This window comes from Oncorhynchus keta, chromosome 25, assembly GCF_023373465.1.
Source record: "Oncorhynchus keta strain PuntledgeMale-10-30-2019 chromosome 25, Oket_V2, whole genome shotgun sequence".
In the NCBI taxonomy this organism is placed as follows: Eukaryota; Metazoa; Chordata; class Actinopteri; order Salmoniformes; family Salmonidae; genus Oncorhynchus; species Oncorhynchus keta.
Genome location: NC_068445.1, coordinates 13,351,941 through 13,370,816, shown reverse-complemented (window position 1 = coordinate 13,370,816; position 18,876 = coordinate 13,351,941). Strand labels below are relative to the sequence as shown.

At 45.0% G+C, this 18,876-nt stretch overlaps 1 pseudogene; it reads right to left on the bottom strand.

Moving 5' to 3' along the window:
* Window positions 1-6,792: 6,792 nt before the first annotated feature.
* Window positions 6,793-14,750, bottom strand: LOC118358235 (phospholipase A2, minor isoenzyme-like; annotated as a pseudogene).
* Window positions 14,751-18,876: the final 4,126 nt, after the last annotated feature.

The following is an 18,876-nucleotide window of genomic DNA, read 5'->3' as shown; positions in this document are numbered from 1 at the left end:
GCAGACCTACAGAGGCCCTAGGCCAACCATCCCTAACTTCAACAGCTTTAAGATCGCACTAGGGAACCTCCTGCCAGTTGACGGGAATGAGCTCTTCAAGTATCGGATCCTAGTGGATCACTTAAAGCTAGAAGAAGCCTGTCAAGTGGGAGATTCATACCTCAACTCCCCCATGCCTTACTCAGACATCATGGCAGCCCTGAACGAGAAGTTTGGACAGCCACACCATGTCACCCTTAAGAAGATAGCCAGTGTCATGGACTCTCCCAATGTCCACTGTAGAGATACAGCTGCCTTCGATAAGTTCGCACTACAGGTCCAGTCCTTAGTGGGCATGCTCCGAACACCACAGCCAGAAGGCGACATAGACCTGATGGTTGGGTCTCATGTGGCACTCCTACTCAGCAAGCTACCACCTGAGATGAGGTCAGACTTCCGCCATTGCATGTTTCATCAGCCAGGTACCACATAAACCTTACTCGAGTTCTCAGAGTGGTTACAGTATGAGTCCTGATGTCAAGGCTACGATGGCCAGACATCAAGCAAAGGGCATAAGGACAGGCTTGGGCAGAAGTCAGAAGAGCGCACACAGGAAACATGGAGCATCCATCCTTCACAGGGCTAAAGACAAAAAGACAACCCGGAGAGTGGAGCCGCTGCCTCAGCAATTCAACAGTTCGGCTGCCGGCAAGAAGAAAGGCAAAGCCATACTGTCCTTATTGCAACAACCCTGAGCACTATCTCAACCAGTGCTCAGCCATCCAGACGCTCACCAAGGAGAAAGTAACAGAGTGGATCAAGACCAACAATAAGTGCTGGTGTTGTTGAAGGGACCTTCAGGCATCCCAGTGCACCCTGCCAGGGAACGAATCTACAAGTCCTTCACAAGGTCAATGCTAGAACACGCAAAAAGGCACCAAAAGAGGAGAGCTGCCTGGTAAGCACAGCCACAAAGGTGCTTTATCTACACAGACCACCCTGCTGAAGGTGATCACGTGTCCCTCGCGTCCTGCTGAAGGTGATCAGGATGCTTCTACACCATGGAGACCATACCCTCAACACCTATGCTATTCTGGACGACAGGACCGAGCGTACTATGCTCCTTCCAGATGCTGCACAGAATATTGGGTTTCAGGGTACCCCAGATGAACTCGCCCTCAGAACCATTTGGCAGGACATGCAGACCCTCCATCGTGCATCAGTGACCTTACGCATCCCTCCTGCCTCGCAATCCAAGACAACTTTCCAGATCTAAGGGGCCTTCACCGTGACTCGCTTTTGGCTAGCAGACCGTTCCTATCCAGTGACCAGCCCTCAGAAGAGGGACAAGCACTTGGTTGGTCTCCCTTTACAGCCGTTCATCAAGCCTCTAGTCCCAAGCCTCTAAGGTCATTCTCATTTGATCACCCCATCAAAACAGTGAGGCTGTGTCCTACCAGTTCCAGGGTCTCAACCTGAACGAGTCCCTGCTGCCAGAACTTACCTAGGGTGTGTCACTCCTGGGAGTACTGTTGCAGTTCTGCGAGCACGCCTTCAGGATCAGTAGGTACATCAAGGGGATGTTTAACCAGGTCCGCCTTCTGCCTGAAGATAGGCCCCTCCTACAGTTTGTGTGGCATGAAATGAAGAGAGAAAAGCCCCCTGATGTCTTTGAGTGGCAGGTGCTTCCCTTTGGCACCACATGCAGCCCATACTACCCAATATTTGCCCTCCAGAGGGATATCACAGAAAACAGCGAGCCTAGAATAGATATTCGGTTCTCCATAGAGAGGTGCTTCTCCGTTGACAACACCCTCCAGAGCGTGTGAACACCAGCAGAAGCCAGACAGCTAGTGGACAAGCTATAAGAGCTCCTGGCATCTGGCGGGTTTGAGCTACGCCAGTGGGCCAGCTACGTGCCAAGCATCATCAATTACTTACAATCAGACAACCTCGAGCTTTGGTTTGACTAAGAGAAAGACGATTCACCCGAGTCTACCCTAGGCCTCAGCTGATAATGCCAGTCGGACACCTTGGGGTACAAGCATCGAGCCGTGGACTACGGAGTGCCGACCATGCAGAATGTGTACAAGGTTCTCGCCAGCCAGGTTGACCCCCTTGGGTTCATTTTTGCCATACACCACCCAAGCCAAAGTGTTGGTCCAGCGCCTCTGGGATTAACATCGGGACTGAGATGTCTCCCTTCTCCCTCAAGATCTACTCCAGGCTTGTAACAATTGGGAAGGAGAGCTACAGATCCTGCCACGAATCACCCTGTCTTGGTGCTACATACCTGCAGATGTCGAGTGACCAAAGAGGTCCATGTGTTCTGCGATGCAGCAAGGCCTACTGGTCATTCCTGATGAGCAGGTCCAGAGTTGCTCCTAAGCGACTACATTCCATGCCAAGACTGAAGCTCTGTGCAGCTGTCACTAGAGCCCAGCTTGCCAAGCTGCTAGAGAAAGAGCTTAAGTTGAAAATCGACCAGACCACCCTGTGAACAGATTCCACAACCGTGCTGATGTGGCTGCAGTCCTGCTGCTTCAAAAACTTAAAGACCTCTGTGCATGGCGCTATGTGGATTTGCGAGGAATCCCGCAGATTACATCACAAGAGGCAAGACTCTGAAGAACCTTGCATAGCCGAACAGATGGAGCCAAGGACCACCGTTTCTCCTTCAAAGTCCAGACGAGTGACCAGCTAAGCCAAACGCTCATCCTGAATACAACACGTCTGAACTCTGGAAGCTCACCTTCTGCGGTGTCACTGCAGTTGCTGGTCCCCAAGACCCAGATGTGAGCCAGTATATCACCTTGAAGGATCTTCTAGAAGTAACTACGCAAGTGCTACACGGGGGGGGCAGGTCAGCGTGATGACCCTACTACCGAAGACTACCTTCCATCGCTTACATCGCACACCTGCACAGAATTCCGTAGATGGAAATCCAGACCTGCTGTCCCCAAGATGGCTGACCTGCCAGTTGCACACCTGTACCTTTCCAGGTCAAAATGGGGCAGCGCGTCGAGAAGAGATGGGGGATAATCTTCAAGTGTCTCACCACAAGGGGTGTATACTTGGACCTCCTGACCAACATTGATTCCAACTCCTTTCTGATGGCCTTTATAAGATTCATCGCCTGCTAATGACCTGAGCTGTTCTCTGATCAGGGAACAAACTTCCGGGGAGGTCTTCGCTGATTTCTCCCAACCTGCAACAGCAGCTTGCAAAACAGAAGACTGCTTTCCGCTTCAACCCCCCTGCAGCACCACACTTCAGAGGAGTTTGAGAGAGCAAGATTGACTCCATTAAGACTGCCCACTACAGTGGGTGCCCAGTCAGTGACTGAAGGAGTGCTCAGAAATGTCCTCATTGAAGTGGGGTATCCTGAATTCGAAGCCCTTGGGCTCCGGGTCTTCCAGTATTGATGACCTGGACCCCATGACCCCTAACCTCCTGTTGATGGGAGAACCAAATGGATCCCTGCCGCAAGTGGTGGACCCAGAGACTGAGCTCCTCAGCAGGCGTCGATGGAGACACTGCCAGATCCTGACTGATCACTTCTGATGCAGTTGCATCAGGCACTACCTACCCAGCCTGAAAGCCCACCAGAAGTGGCATGCTATCCCTGGTGACCTCAAAAGGGATATGGTGGATATGTTGGTGGACCCCCAGCTTCCGAGAACACTCTGGCCCATTGGACGTGTCACTAAAGTTCACCCAATCACAGATGGTTATGCGAGGTCTGCCGAGGTCAAGATCAAGGACTGAACATACACCCGTCCTGTTGCCCGGTTGGTAGTCCTCCCAGCTATCCCAGACAGACAAGATTATGACAGTACGCCTGCCGTAACCCCTCCCAAGATCCCTTTCTCAAGAGCAAATTGACATCACAATTTGGGGGCGGCTATACAGAAGGCTATTGAGAGTAAATATTAGTTCATCATAGGAGAGTTGTGGTTCCACCCACTGGTGATGTGGAGCAGAGCATTCTGAGCAATCTCTTACTGAGGAGAAGAATCTAGAGAATACACAAGCCAAGTGATAAGTTCCAGCCATCTCCTGTGATTACCTTTAGTTAGCGTTCTTTGTTTTAGCCAAGGCCATTGTGCGTCCTTCAGAAATGTGAGTTTATATGTGTTGTGGACGCACTCCTCTTTGTTATGCTAATTCGCGTTTTTACAGCGAACTAGCAAATGTAGGTTTTCTAACCCTGTTGTTTCTGTCATCTCATTTCAGACATTTAGCATTTCATTGTATAGCATAATGTCCATCAGTGTCTAGTCTTACATGCTCTGTGGTTGTATGGATGTATACTGTATAGGTTATGTGGGCATTTTGTTAGCAATGAGCCTTGTAGATGTAGCTAATATGCATTTGAAGTCAGAGTTTTACATGCACCTTAGCCAAATATATTTAAACTCAGTTTTTCACAATTCCTGACATTTAATCCTAGTAAAGATTCCCTGTTTTAGGTCAGTTAGGATCACCACTTTATTTTAAGAATGTGAAATGTCAGAATAATAGTAGAGATAATTATTTATTTTAGCTTCCATTTCTTTCATCACATTCCCAGTGGGTCAGAAGTTTACATACACTCAATTAGTATTTGGTAGCATTGCCTTTAAATTGTTTAACTTGGGTCAAACGTTTCTGGTAGCCTTCCACAAGCTTCCCCCAATAAGATGGGTGAATGTTGACCCATTCCAACATCATGGGTAACTGCACATCATTACCCAAGTAGCTAATTAGCCCAAATGTTAAAGTTGTCCATGATGAGATTTGAACACGCAACATTTTGGGTTGCAAGACGTTCACGTTATTCGCCCACTCATCCACCCTCCATTTGTTTTTGCCTGAAATGCCCACACCAGTGAAAATCCACCTTTTCAGCTGAAAGACGATGCCCAGAGTTTACCCATGATGTTGCACAATGATTTAAGTCAATAAGTAATTGTTTTAATCAAACTATGATATATTTGGGCATGAAAGGGAAAACCGACACTGTTGCACAACTAAATGCATTCAACCAAAATATGGTCTGATTGATTATGTTAAGATTGATTGTTTTTATAAGATAAGTTTAATGCTAGCTAGCAATTTACCTTGCAGCCACCAGGTCCTTTTGATGCTGCACTTGCGTAACAGGCAGTGTTGCCAATTCCTCAGTAAGGAAAGTAGCTACTGTCTGTCCTAAAAGTCGCTAGAAGTCGCTAAATGACATTGTCGCCTAATTTGCAATGTGCATGTAATTGTGATGGACGCTGTAGGTGAGAGGAATAACGTCGTGGGAGAGACAAAAAGTGAGTAAAAAACACCCAAAATATGTCTAGAACTACAAATGAACTTTCTTCTGTCGATTTCTTGTTTTTTTTGTAATGTCACAATTCCAACCTTCCTCCTTTATTTGCAGTCTGGACGTAGCGGCAGCACCCTCTGCTCGTTGAGAAGAGTAAGAACGATATGTGCTTTCACATCAGAGTCTCCAACAGTTTTTTTTCTTGGTACATTTTGTCATGTCTTTGGCATCATTAAAGTGAAGACTTATTTTATCAAATCAATTCTCTGTAATTATGTGATTAAAGTAATCATGTAAATGTAATTAACTAGGAAGTCGGGGCACCAAGGAAAATCTTCAGATTACAATTTTCCTAATAGAACTTTAAAGATATTTTCCGAGATTCTCTCTGCGTCCCTGGAGACTTTGGTTAGAATGGATACTTGAGTAACATTCAGAAATGTTCTTATAGAATAGATGTGTCGGCTGTTGTCGGTCTTCGCATTCAATGGAACATAATTCCTAGCTGCAGACTAGTAATTAGTATTGAAGATTTGCTCATATTCTGTCGGTATCGGTAGTCTGAGTTCAACCACGTGGTATGGTTAAGAATTCAGCAACCGAGGAATGCATGGTCTACTCAAACCTTAGCCCTCTCAGGTAATCGAGGTATGCTTGGTCTGAAGGGACTTCCTCCAGGTGGGGGTTATATTCGTAACAGTAGAAAGGCTGTCCCATGACGCCAGATCGATCTCTGTGCTCATTGGGGGTGGACCAATGACATGGTGAAACTTTAAAGGGAATTGGATTTTTCATTTAAACAGTTCATTAAAATCACATTACATAATTGCAAATAGTTTAATCTTTACTCATTCTATACAATTAGATGCAAATCTCATAACGGAGACTCTACAAGAGTCTAAAACAGAGTTATGGTAATGTGGCTATATTGTCGAGGTTACAAATATTAGACATGGACCAGTCGTAGCTGGATTCTCCAACGACCGTTTACGCATTCTCCAAAACATGGATATTGTTCAGTTCAAGTTGTGAGATAGAAGTTCCTTTGTTCTATGAACCCTCTCTCTATACTGCGTGAGGGAGACTCTCCTCCAGGAATTTACAACCAGAGATAACAGAACCTGGGTGTCAGGGGGAGAGCGGGGGAAGGCAATCACTATACCCAAAGAGGACCATGGCATGACAATTTTCTTTGGGGAAGCTTCGTTTACCTTGGCACCTATGAATACACACCACTGCAACTAGGCACTTGACAGTGAGCAATTTGACCAGTCAGTCAAATACAAGTGATATTTGCTTTAATTACCAGAACGTGCTGTTGGACTGAGCTATGTTAACACAGCCAACTACATCAACGATTTTAATTGGCTGATGCAGAACTTGTTCCAGGATAGTCACTGCCACCTGGAAGTTAGCATAGGCCTTTTTATATGATGGGACCAGCTACAATTTAGCATTCTGTCAAGTGCAAGTAAAGCAACAATTTAAATTGGCTGATAAACTAACATACTCAAGAGTGCCATTCAATAATTTAATCAGGTTGTCAGCTAAATAAATTCCATTACAGCAAACATTATGCATGAAACAGGATTCATAAACATTCTGTGAATCTACAGTTGGTGCTGCTTCCAGATTTGACTTGGCTCAGGAGAGACAGTGGACTTTGGGGTCCAGGTTCTTGTTCTTAGGGTTGTAGGTCGACTGGGCGAAGCAGTTGGTGGCGACACGGTCACACTCACACAGAGTCCTGGCACACGTGGCTGGAGGCTGAGGAGTAAGGTCACAGGTTTAGGCTCATGATGAACATTAGTAGCAGACAAAGCTGAAACCTCACCTTCAAAACAAAACGTCAGTGCATCTGACAATTTCATAGAGCTTGGACAGATTGCAATAAACAATACAAATGTCAAAATTATTTTGTTTCTAGAGTTCAGTTGTTACCTGAACAGGAGACCTGCCCATTAGCGCAAGAGAATCTATACAGATTGATGTAAGGGTAATCAATGACGGGACGGCAATCCGGAAGATGCCTGCTCGCTTCATAGCAGTGGTCGTGGACCTCACAACACCTTAGTTAAAGAGGAAAAAGTAAAGAGTTTGAGATACACAGGGCTGTTGTGGTGACAATATTACCGCCATGAAGGCAGTCAAATTCCACATGACCGTTTAGCCACGGTAATTACGCTTCTCCAAGCTCTGATGCTGCTGATGGTCATTAGTGGCCTACCAAACGTGCTAGCTGCCTGGTACTCAGCACTATTGTCCCGCTAATCACTCTGACATCAAAGCAAATGTATTTGAAAATCTAATCAAATACTTAATGAGCTCATATTGCGCAACATTTCAATAGGCTATGCAATTACACGAGAAAACAAAGTAATGGCCTCTACTAAAAAGAGGAGTGTCAGCTTTCTATAGGGTAGGCCTACTATATTTATTTTTCAACTTTCCTAATATTAAGCATATTGCTTATCTTTACAACAGGAGTATAGCCTACCTGGCTAGCATGAAAATAAACTACAGGGAAAAGCGTACTCCAGTTGCTATTTAAGTGCATCGATTACATGTATTTTTTCCTGCTGCCCCCGTTTCGTTACAGGTGCATGATAATGGTCCATGCTAAATCAATTCACATATTATTTAGTATATGTAAAGACAAGATTTACACTGCTCAAAAAAATAAAGGGAACACTAAAATAACATCCAAGATCTGAATGAATTAAATATTCTTATTAAATACTTTTTTCTTTACATAGTTGAATGTGCTGACAAAAAAAAAAAAGGATCAATGGAAATCAAATGTATCAATCCATGGAGGTCTGGATTTGGAGTCACACTCAAAATTAAAGTGGAAACTCACACTACAGGCTGATCCAACTTTGATGTAATGTCCTTAAAACAAGTCAAAATGAGGCTGAGTAGTGTGTGTGGCCTCCACGTGCCTGTATGACCTCCCTACAACGCCTAGGCATGCTCCTGATGAGGTGGCGGATTGTCTCCTGAGGGATCTCCTCCCAGACCTGGACTAAAGCATCCGCCAACTCCTGGACAGTCTGTGGATGGAGCGAGACATGATGTCCCAGATGTGCTCAATTGGATTCAGGTCTGGGGAACGGGCGGGCCAGTCCATAGCATCAATGTCTTCCTCTTGCAGGAACTGCTGACACTCCAGCCACATGAGGTCAAGCATTGTCTTGCATTAGGAGGAACCCAGGGCCAACTGCACCAGCATATGGTCTCAAGGGGTCTGAGGATCTCATCTCGGTACATTTACATTTAAGTCATTTAGCAGACGCTCTTATCCAGAGCGACTTACAAATTGGTGCATTCACCTTATGACATCCAGTGGAACAGCCACTTTACAATAGTGCATCTAAATCTTTTAAGGGGGGGGGGGGGTGAGAAGGATTACTTTATCCTATCCTAGGTATTCCTTAAAGAGGTGGGGTTTCAGGTGTCTCCGGAAGGTGGTGATTGACTCCGCTGTCCTGGCGTCGTGAGGGAGTGTGTTCCACCATTGGGGAGCCAGAGCAGCGAACAGTTTTGACTGGGCTGAGCGGGAACTGTACTTCCTCAGTGGTAGGGAGGCGAGCAGGCCAGAGGTGGATGAACGCAGTGCCCTTGTTTGGGTGTAGGGCCTGATCAGAGCCTGGAGGTACTGAGGTGCCGTTCCCCTCACAGCTCCGTAGGCAAGCACCATGGTCTTGTAGCGGATGCGAGCTTCAACTGGAAGCCAGTGGAGAGAGCGGAGGAGCGGGGTGACGTGAGAGAACTTGGGAAGGTTGAACACCAGACGGGCTGCGGCGTTCTGGATGAGTTGTAGGGGTTTAATGGCACAGGCAGGGAGCCCAGCCAACAGCGAGTTGCAGTAATCCAGACGGGAGATGACAAGTGCCTGGATTAGGACCTGCGCCGCTTCCTGTGTGAGGCAGGGTCGTACTCTGCGGATGTTGTAGAGCATGAACCTACAGGAACGGGCCACCGCCTTGATGTTAGTTGAGAACGACAGGGTGTTGTCCAGGATCACGCCAAGGTTCTTAGCGCTCTGGGAGGAGGACACAATGGAGTTGTCAACCGTGATGGCGAGATCATGGAACGGGCAGTCCTTCCCCGGGAGGAAGAGCAGCTCCGTCTTGCCAAGGTTCAGCTTGAGGTGGTGATCCGTCATCCACACTGATATGTCTGCCAGACATGCAGAGATGCGATTCACCACCTGGTCATCAGAAGGAGGAAAGGAGAAGATTAATTGTGTGTCGTCTGCATAGCAATGATAGGAGAGACCATGTGAGGTTATGACAGAGCCAAGTGACTTGGTGTATAGCGAGAATAGGAGAGGGCCTAGAACAGAGCCCTGGGGGACACCAGTGGTGAGAGCGCGTGGTGAGGAGACAGATTCTCGCCACGCCACCTGGTAGGAGCGACCTGTCAGGTAGGACGCAATCAAGCGTGGGCCGCGCCGGAGATGCCCAACTCGGAGAGGGTGGAGAGGAGGATCTGATGGTTCACAGTATCGAAGGCAGCCGATAGGTCTAGAAGGATGAGAGCAGAGGAGAGAGAGTTAGCTTTAGCGGTGCGCCTCCGTGATACAGAGAAGAGCAGTCTCAGTTGAATGACTAGTCTTGAAACCTGACTGATTTGGATCAAGAAGGTCATTCTGAGAGAGATAGCGGGAGAGCTGGCCAAGGACGGCACGTTCAAGAGTTTGAGACCTAATGGCATTCGGGCTACCTCTGGCGAGCACATTCCCCAAAGAAATGCCACCTCGCACAATGACTGACCCACCAAAGCGGTCATGCTGGAGGATGTTGCAGGCAGCAGAAAGTTCTCCACAGCATCTCTAGACTGTCACATGTACTCAGTGTGAACCTGCTTTCATCTGTGAAGAGCACAGGGCGCCAGTGGCGAATTTGCCAATCTTAGTGTTCTCTGGCAAAGGCCAAACGTCCTGCACGGTGTTGGGCTGTAAGCACAACCCCCACCTGTGGACCTTCCGGCCCTCATAGTCTGTTTCTGACCGTTTGAGCAGACACATGCACATTTGTGGCCTGCTGGAGGTCATTTTGCAGGGCTCTGGCAGTGCTCCTTCTGCTCCTCCTTGCACAAAGGCGGAAGTAGCGGTCCATCTGCTGGGTTGTTGCCCTCCTACGGCCTCCTCCACGTCTCCTGATGTACTGGCCTGTCTTCTGGTAGCGCCTCCATGCTTTGGACACTACGCTGACAGACACAGCAAACCTTCTTGCCACAGTTCGCGTTGATGTTCCATCCTGGATGAGCTGCACTACCTGAGCCACTTGTGTGGGTTGTAGACTCCGTCTCATGCTATCACTAGAGTGAACATCAGCCAGGAACCATAGGAACTGAGAAGTGGTCTGGTCACCACCTGCAGAACCACTCCTTTATTGGGGGTGTCTTGCTAAATGCCTATAATTTCCACCTGTTGTCTATTCCATTTGCACAACAGCATGTGGAATTTATTGTCAATCAGCGTTGCTCCCTAAGTGGACAGTTTGATTTCACAGAAGTGTGATTGACTTAGAGTTACATTGTGATGTTTAAGTGTTCCCTTTATTTTTTTGAGCAGTATATATATATAAATAAAAAACATACATATACACACACATATATTAAAATCAAGAATAGTCTAATGGGTGACAATATTACCCTCACTTGTGAATGATGCCCAGCATAAGAAACAAAGCCTTTTTTTGCAACTTTTTCAAATCAGTCGCACACGTCATGTAGCCTGTTTTAATAAGATTTGTATCACAACTAAAGTGGCCAAATAACTTCTTAAAATTAAGCACATTAATCCACTTTACAAGGGGTGTAGAGCCTAACTGGCATACATCAGCAGCGCGTGAGGTTCAAATTTAGGGAAGATCATTTGCCATAAAAAATGCACCTTTATAATAAAAGCATTACATGCATAATTGCATTTGCGGTCACTTTCGATAATGGTGTTTTCCACTAATGGAACATCCACGATTATAACCTACCACCATGTGTGCATTGCTGCGCTTATAATGTGAAGAAATAGCCTAATAGTTGATCAATATTTTAAGCTAAAAGTTCTGTTGGGTCAGCCACACTGCGTAAAAAAAAGTTGATGGAAGTGGCTGTATTAATTTGGGATCTATCGCATCCCACAACTGTCCCAGTCCAGAGTGGTGCAATGCTAGCTGTGCCACTAGAGATTCTGGTTTCGAGTCCAAGCTCTGTCGCAGCCGTGAGACCCATGGGGCGGCACACAATTAGTTAAGAGGGTTTGGCCGGCAAGGATGTCCTTGTTCCATCAAGCACTAGCGACTCCTGTGGAGGGCCAGGTGCAGTGCACGCTGACACAGTCGCCAGGCGTACAGTGTTTCCTCCGACACGTTGGTGTGTCTGGCTTCTGGGTTAAGTGGGCATTGTGTCAAGAAGCAGTGCGGCTTGGTTGGGTTGTGTTTCGGAGGACACACGGCTCTCGACCGTCGCCTCGCCTGAGTCCGTACGGGAGTTGCAGTGATGAGACAACACTAACTTCCAATTGGATACCACGGAATTGGGGAGAAAGGGCTAAATCTTAATTTTTTTTTTAGTATCAGTATAAACGTTTTTTATTTAAACTGTCCCAGACTGTTTGGAATATTTATTTCTCACACAGAATAGGTCAACTTTATTTACTTTGGGGGAATAGTAGATTGACATAGGCTAGTGCTTTTTCTGTTCGTTAGGCCTACTCAGCTTGTTGGCTGACGAAAAGTAAAATGTGGATAGTTCTGCCAATATGCACCTCAGAATTTTCAAGGACGCACGCAGTTGCATCTCCGATGCGAGTCTTCACTTGTAGCCTGTAAGAAAGACCCGCTCACGTGATGAGCCGTGCAGCACTCGGGGACGAGGGGTCAACGGCCACAAAAAGGCCTGGATTTTTCTAGGGTGCATTACAGCCACAAAGGGGATTCCGCCATGAAATTCTAGGCCTTATCAAATGCTTGTCAAATTGTGACTTATGTAGAGTCTACAGCCTGCATATAAAACAAAGCAGAAAACTTTCAAGCAACTTCTCACACATCAGAGGCGCATCATGCAGCTTGTATTAAAAATCCAAACATACAGCACAACATTTGTAGAACAAATTAAAGTTACATTAATAACTCTAAATTAAGCATGTAGATGTTCCAAAGGTCTGCATCCGGGGCGTGTATGCTATGTGTGGAAGCAAAGAGATGCTAAATGGTTTTGTTAATGGTCAATTACTATGAGACCGACAGTTATTTGTGTAATATATATATATATATAACACACACATACACACAGTGGGGCAAAAACGTATTTAGTCATCCACCAATTGCGCAAGTTCTCCCACTTAAAAAGATGAGGCCTGTAATTTAGCATCATAGGTACACTTCAACTATGACAGACAAAATGAGGGGGGAAAAAAAAAAAATCCAGAAAATCACATTGTAGGATTTTTTATGAATTTATTTGCAAATTATGGTTGAAAACAAGTATTCGGTCACCTACAAACAAGCAAGATTTCTGTCTCTCACAGACCTGTAACTTCTTTAAGAGGCTCCTCTGTCCTCCACTCGTTACCTGTATTAATGGCACCTGTCCACAACCTCAAACCGTCACACTCCAAACTCCACTATGGCCAAGACCAAAGAGCTGTCAAAGGACACCAGAAACAAAATTGTAGATCTGCACCAGGCTGGGAAGACTAAATCTGCAATAGGTAAGCAGCTTGGCTTGAAGAAATCAACTGTGGGAGCAATTATTAGGAAATGGAAGACATTCAAGACCACTGATAAATCTCCCTTGATCTGGGGCTCCACACAAGATCTCAACCCGTGGGGTCAAAATGATCACAAGAACGGTGAGCAAAAATCCCAGAACCACACAGGGGGACCTAGTGATTGACCTGCAGAGAGCTGGGACCAAAGTAACAAAGCCTACCATCAGTAACACACTACGCCGCCACGGACCCAAATCCTGCAGTGCCAGACGTGTCCCCCTGCTTAAGCCAGAACATGTCCAGGCCCGTCTGAAGTTTGCTAGAGAGCATTTGGATGATCCAGAAGATTGGGAGAATGTCATATGGTCAGATGAAACCAAAATATAAGTTTTTGGTAAAAACTCAACTCGTCGTGTTTGGAGGACAAAGAATGCTGAGTTGCATCCAAAGAACACCATACCTACTGTGAAGCATGGGGGTGGAAACATCATGCTTTGTGGCTGTTTTTCTGCAAAGGGACCAGGACGACTGATCCGTGTAAAGGAAAGAATGAAGGGGGCCATGTATCGTGAGATTTTGAGTGAAAACCTCCTTGCATCAGCAAGGGCATTGAAGATTAAACGTGGCTGGGTCTTTCAGCATGACAATGATCCCAAACACACCGCCCGGGCAACGAAGGAGTGGCTTCGTAAGAAGCATTTCAAGGTCCTGGAGTGGCCTAGCCAGTCTCCAGATCTCAACCCCATAGAAAATCTTTGGAGGGAGTTGAAAGTCCATGTTGCCCAGCAACAGCCCCAAAACATCACTGCTCTAGAGGAGATCTGCATGGAGGAATGGGCCAAAATACCAGCAACAGTGTGTGAAAACCTTGTGAAGACTTACAGAAAACATTTGACCTCTGTCATTGCCAACAAAGGGTATATAACAAAGTATTGAGATAACTTTTGTTATTGACCAAATACTTATTTTTCCACCATAATTTGCAAATAAATTCATTTAAAAAAATCCTACAATGCGATTTTCTTTTCTCATTTTGTCTGTCAGTTGAAGTGTACCTATGATGAACATTACAGGCCTCTCATCTTTTTAAGTGGGAGAACTAGCACAATTGGTGGTTGACTAAATACTTTTTTGCCCCACTGTGTGTGTGTATATATCTAAATAAAAACACACACACGATGTCCCACATAAGTTGAATGAAATTCAGTTACCCATCCAGCTCATCCCTTGGCTTGCCAGTCCCCCCCAAGCCACACCAACAGCCGTAGTTATTATACATGAAGGGGTTGACACCAGGCTGGGTGCACTTGATCATTCTGGCAAATTGCAGCAGTGAACCATGAGCCACGTAGGCTGGCAGAAGAACGAGATGAAGCTATCAGTCACACTACTGCACATATTCCTGACATTGAGGTTCCATATAACAGAGTTACAGCCCACTGGGCACAGACATCAATTCAATGCCTATTCCACATTGGTTCAACAATGTTCTAATCATTATAAGAACATGACAGTCTTACCGGTCAGCAGCAACAGGAGGGCGGTTGGATGCATGACAGAGGATACACCAACTTTACCTCTGATATTGGATGAAGGGAGGCTAAAGAGAACAAGTGATAAGGTGAGGTGTTGTCATTCAGCCAGGAATCTGAATGACATCTCAGGGTTCAAATACTTTCCTCGGGTGCTAAACTGGTTTACCAAGGATTGCTGCTATCAATAGCCCCATTTATACCTGGTTCCTACATCAGTCCTTTGTCCTGATCACGTCCACATTCCGATTGTGCCCATATTTTTAGACAGGTGTAGATGATTAGAAGATGCATTGTGATCAGATCTTCCTGCCCACCTCTGGAGTCAGATATGCATTGTGTCTGAATAGAGTAGGCTGCGTTTACACACAGTCCAATTCTGATATTTTTCCACTAATTGGTATTTTGACCAATCACATCAAAACTTTTTCTGTGCCGATTGGTCAAAAAACAATTAGTGCCTGTGTAGACCAGTGTTTTCTAACTCCAGTCCTCGAGTAGCCCCAACAGTACACATTTTAGATGTAGCCCCGGACAAGCACATCAGATTCAACTTGTCATCAACCCCACAAGACATGCCACCAGCGGTCTATTCACACTCCCCAAATCCAGAGCAGATTGTGGGAGGCGCACAGCATTAAATAGAGCCATGACGACGTGGAACTATATTCCACATCAGGTAACTGATGTAAGCAGTATAAATATGTATTTCTTTTAAACATAAAAGTACACCTTATGGAACAGCGGGGACTGTGAAAGGACACACAGGTACATACACACACACATTGTAATATTGTTGTATGGTGGTATCATACATTTTGTGTTGTAGCTATATAGTGGTGTATTCGTATATGATGTACTGTTATCTCTTGTTTTGTGTAAGTGCCTAAATGTGTTTGGACCTCAGGAAGAGTATTGAGGATGGGGATCGCTAATAAATACAAACATTTGTAACCATTGAGTTTGTCCGGGGCTACAGCAAAAATGTGTGCTATTGGGTTAATCGAGGACTGGTGTTGGGGAAACACTGGTGTAGATGAAACCTTACAAATATAGACTGATCGGAACAGTGAAAGTTTTAAACCATTTAAATCATCACCACCTGCTCTCAAATCATTGGTGGGTAATGCCATCGACTTATGGCATCAATATGTGTCTTAAAATAAGATCTGTCAAATAACTTGCATACAGGGAGGGATCAGGATATCTGGTCACAATGTGGACGGATAAGAGACATGTTTTACTATCATGTGTAGATAAGATGTATGTGGGCACAATCAGAATGTGGATCAGATCAAGACAAAGGTTGTATAGTGTAATATACTCTAGTGCAGGTGTTTCCCACTTGTTCCTGGAGATTAATTTAACTAGTTCAGCTAATTATTAGAATCAGGTGTGCTAGATTAGGGTTGGAGTGAACCTACAGGATGGTAGCTCTCCAGGAACAGGGTTGGAGTGAACCTACAGGATGGTAGCTCTCCAGGAACAGGGTTGGAGTGAACTTACAGGATGGTAGCTCTCTAGGAACAGGGTTGGAGTGAACCTACAGGATGGTAGCGCTCCAGGAACAGGGTTGGAGTGAACCTACAGGATGGTAGCGCTCCAGGAACAGGGTTGGACATTTCCATTTCATGACTCCAGTCAAGTCTTGTACAATGACTTACTGAGTCTGTCTCTATGCATATGATCCTGTCACTTGAAAAATAGATTATCACAATGAGACTTAGACCTGTTAAATAAAACATGTATCCAGTATTGAAATGTGATTCAATGCACCTTTATCACTATACACAGGTCTGTAAGTGTTTATGATAGTGTCTGTTTGTGCAGTAACCTGTGTACAATTGTGTACTTTGCATCTGGCACTCTCTGTTAATCATCCAAAGCTCGACCCTCAAGGCCATGAGTCTATATAAATAATTTGTGTGCTACATCATTGATTTTCATCAACACCAAAATAAGGGCTTCTCACACTGCTGCTGTTAGCCTTCTGTCTGCCAGTCTGAGTATTATTAGGTATACTGTATGTTGAGACAGGGCTTTGATGCAGACTTGATGCTTTTCAGCAACAGAGCAGTGTAAAGTAAGTGTTTTCTTGTAATTCATGTCCAGTTGTCCTGTCATAGTTTCTTCTGAGGAAATATTATTTTAGTTGAGTCAATGTGCACTGCAAGGTATTTGACCCAGTACCTACACAGTACCTCATTTCAGCTGGATATGTCAAATGAACTTACATTATGCCACAAGGGCAAAACAGTCAGTTTTCTAGAATGAGACTTTGGGTCACCTTCCCATTTCAACCATGCTGCTATACTGTTAGTAAAGCAATACTAGTATGTGTCCAGTCTCAAAATGGTCATGTGGATATTTGAATGCTCTGTATGTGGCCCCTCGTGTGTGTGTGTGTGTGTGTGTGTGTGTGTGTCTCTTTAGGATAGGCGGTGCATGAACCCATCCCATGGGCACTATGGAAGTTCATGATTGGGCCAACCCTGACAGCTGGACTATGCTGACACTGGCTGCTACTGTGGGAAGGGCAGCTTGGGCCACCCGTGAATCCCCTGGACAGGTATGCAGTCAAAACTTGTATTCTGCAACAGTAACCTCTTTAGGATGTTCTCATCATCTGCATCTTGTAGATTGTAGAAATCACTCTTATTTCCCCCTTAAACTTGCCATGCCATTTACCTGGCCTTCTCTCCCCCCGCAGTGGCCCACCTCCCTGCTTTCTGTTAGTACTGTACTAGCATGTTCTTCTCTTGAAATCAATAACTGTCGTGATCCAATATGTGCCTCTGGTTATTGGTCGGTTTCAAATCTCCCTTGCTATTCATATTCACCCACAATTCCCTGAAAAAAGATGTTAAATTCTGACATACCAAGCTTTAATCAAACATTCTATGACTAATGTGAAACACTGTGTGCTTCTTCTGCTCAGAAGTCTGGTACAAACCCATGCCATAATATGTGATGTTTATATACAGTCACTGAATTAAATACATCCTTTCTGTACCCTGAGAATGTCATGTTATCAAGCAGCACCGGCATAGCTAACAGCGCATGGCAAACATGGGTCTACTGTTCATCATTTCCTGTTTGCCTCCGATGTAAATCTACTTCAGGGTGCAGTCGGCATAATTACAAAGCTTGTGTTGTTCATATGGACCTCTAGCACACATTTAACATAGCCCACAGACCCTAAATGTCTTACCAGCTCATCCTCACAGTTAAGAACAAGCAAGTGTGCTCCCAGCTCGATACAATTTTCCTTTGCACTGTTCCAGCTGAGTTTCCTTTTTGATGCCAGGTAGCAACTACCCTAGAAGGACCACCAGTCTTCACTACAAGTCCCAGAGGTCAGGGGGTCATGCTGGGTAACACTCAATGTTTTGTACAATGGCTGGGGATGGTCTATTATCAACCAATAAGTTACCTCACTGGAATCTCAAATTCATCATAATTGACATGGTTGATAGTAGCTGGGTCTGAAAGGGAACGGAGGAGCGTGAATGAAGGAAGGGGAGAGATTATGAACAAGCATCTACAATGTTATCAGCGCTTGACTTCACTTGGTGGTTAATCTAAATAGTTATTACTTCAGGTATTCTCTCCATACATTAATCTCCTCATTCAGTCTCTTCCAACTTTTAGTTAGCTCTATACTCCAGCGTTTTATATTTGAGATCAAATGTTCGAGGCGACAGTACAGACGGTCACCTTTTATCTGAGGGTTTTTTCATGTTTTACCGTTTTAAAAATGGAAAATAATTCACTTCATATGTTGTCCCGTTTATTATTTGGTCCCATATTCCTAGCACACAGTGACTACAGCCTTGTGACTCATTTACAGCTTGGTTGTTTCAGATTATGTTTTGCCTTATAGGAACTGACTGGTTAATGATGACTGGAATAATTATTTCTAAGTGAGCAAATAAGATGTTTCTGAACACTTCTAAATTAGTCCTAATAATGAAGAACAATCATGAATGATGAGTGAGAAAGTTAGCAGCTACAACAAAACATGCTAACCTCACCATTACTAATGATCTTTGTGCCTCTAATTTACTTACGCATCATAATCCATAATCATAGAACCAATCTTCTGAGCTGAGGGGTGGAGCCTTTACTTACTTTACCGCAGACCCTGTAGTAAAGTAGGCAAAGGTGCCATCTCTCAGTGATCACCTCGGTGACTCAGGGATCCAGTCTGTGGCCCGGGGTCAAAAAAAAGACTCTCAGGACTAGACAAAACATTCCTATGATATACGTTAACTCATGTATTTCCTTATTCTGTTAACAAATCTATTCTGAGGTAATGGAACGATAAGGGTGTATGATGAGCTCAAGTCAAG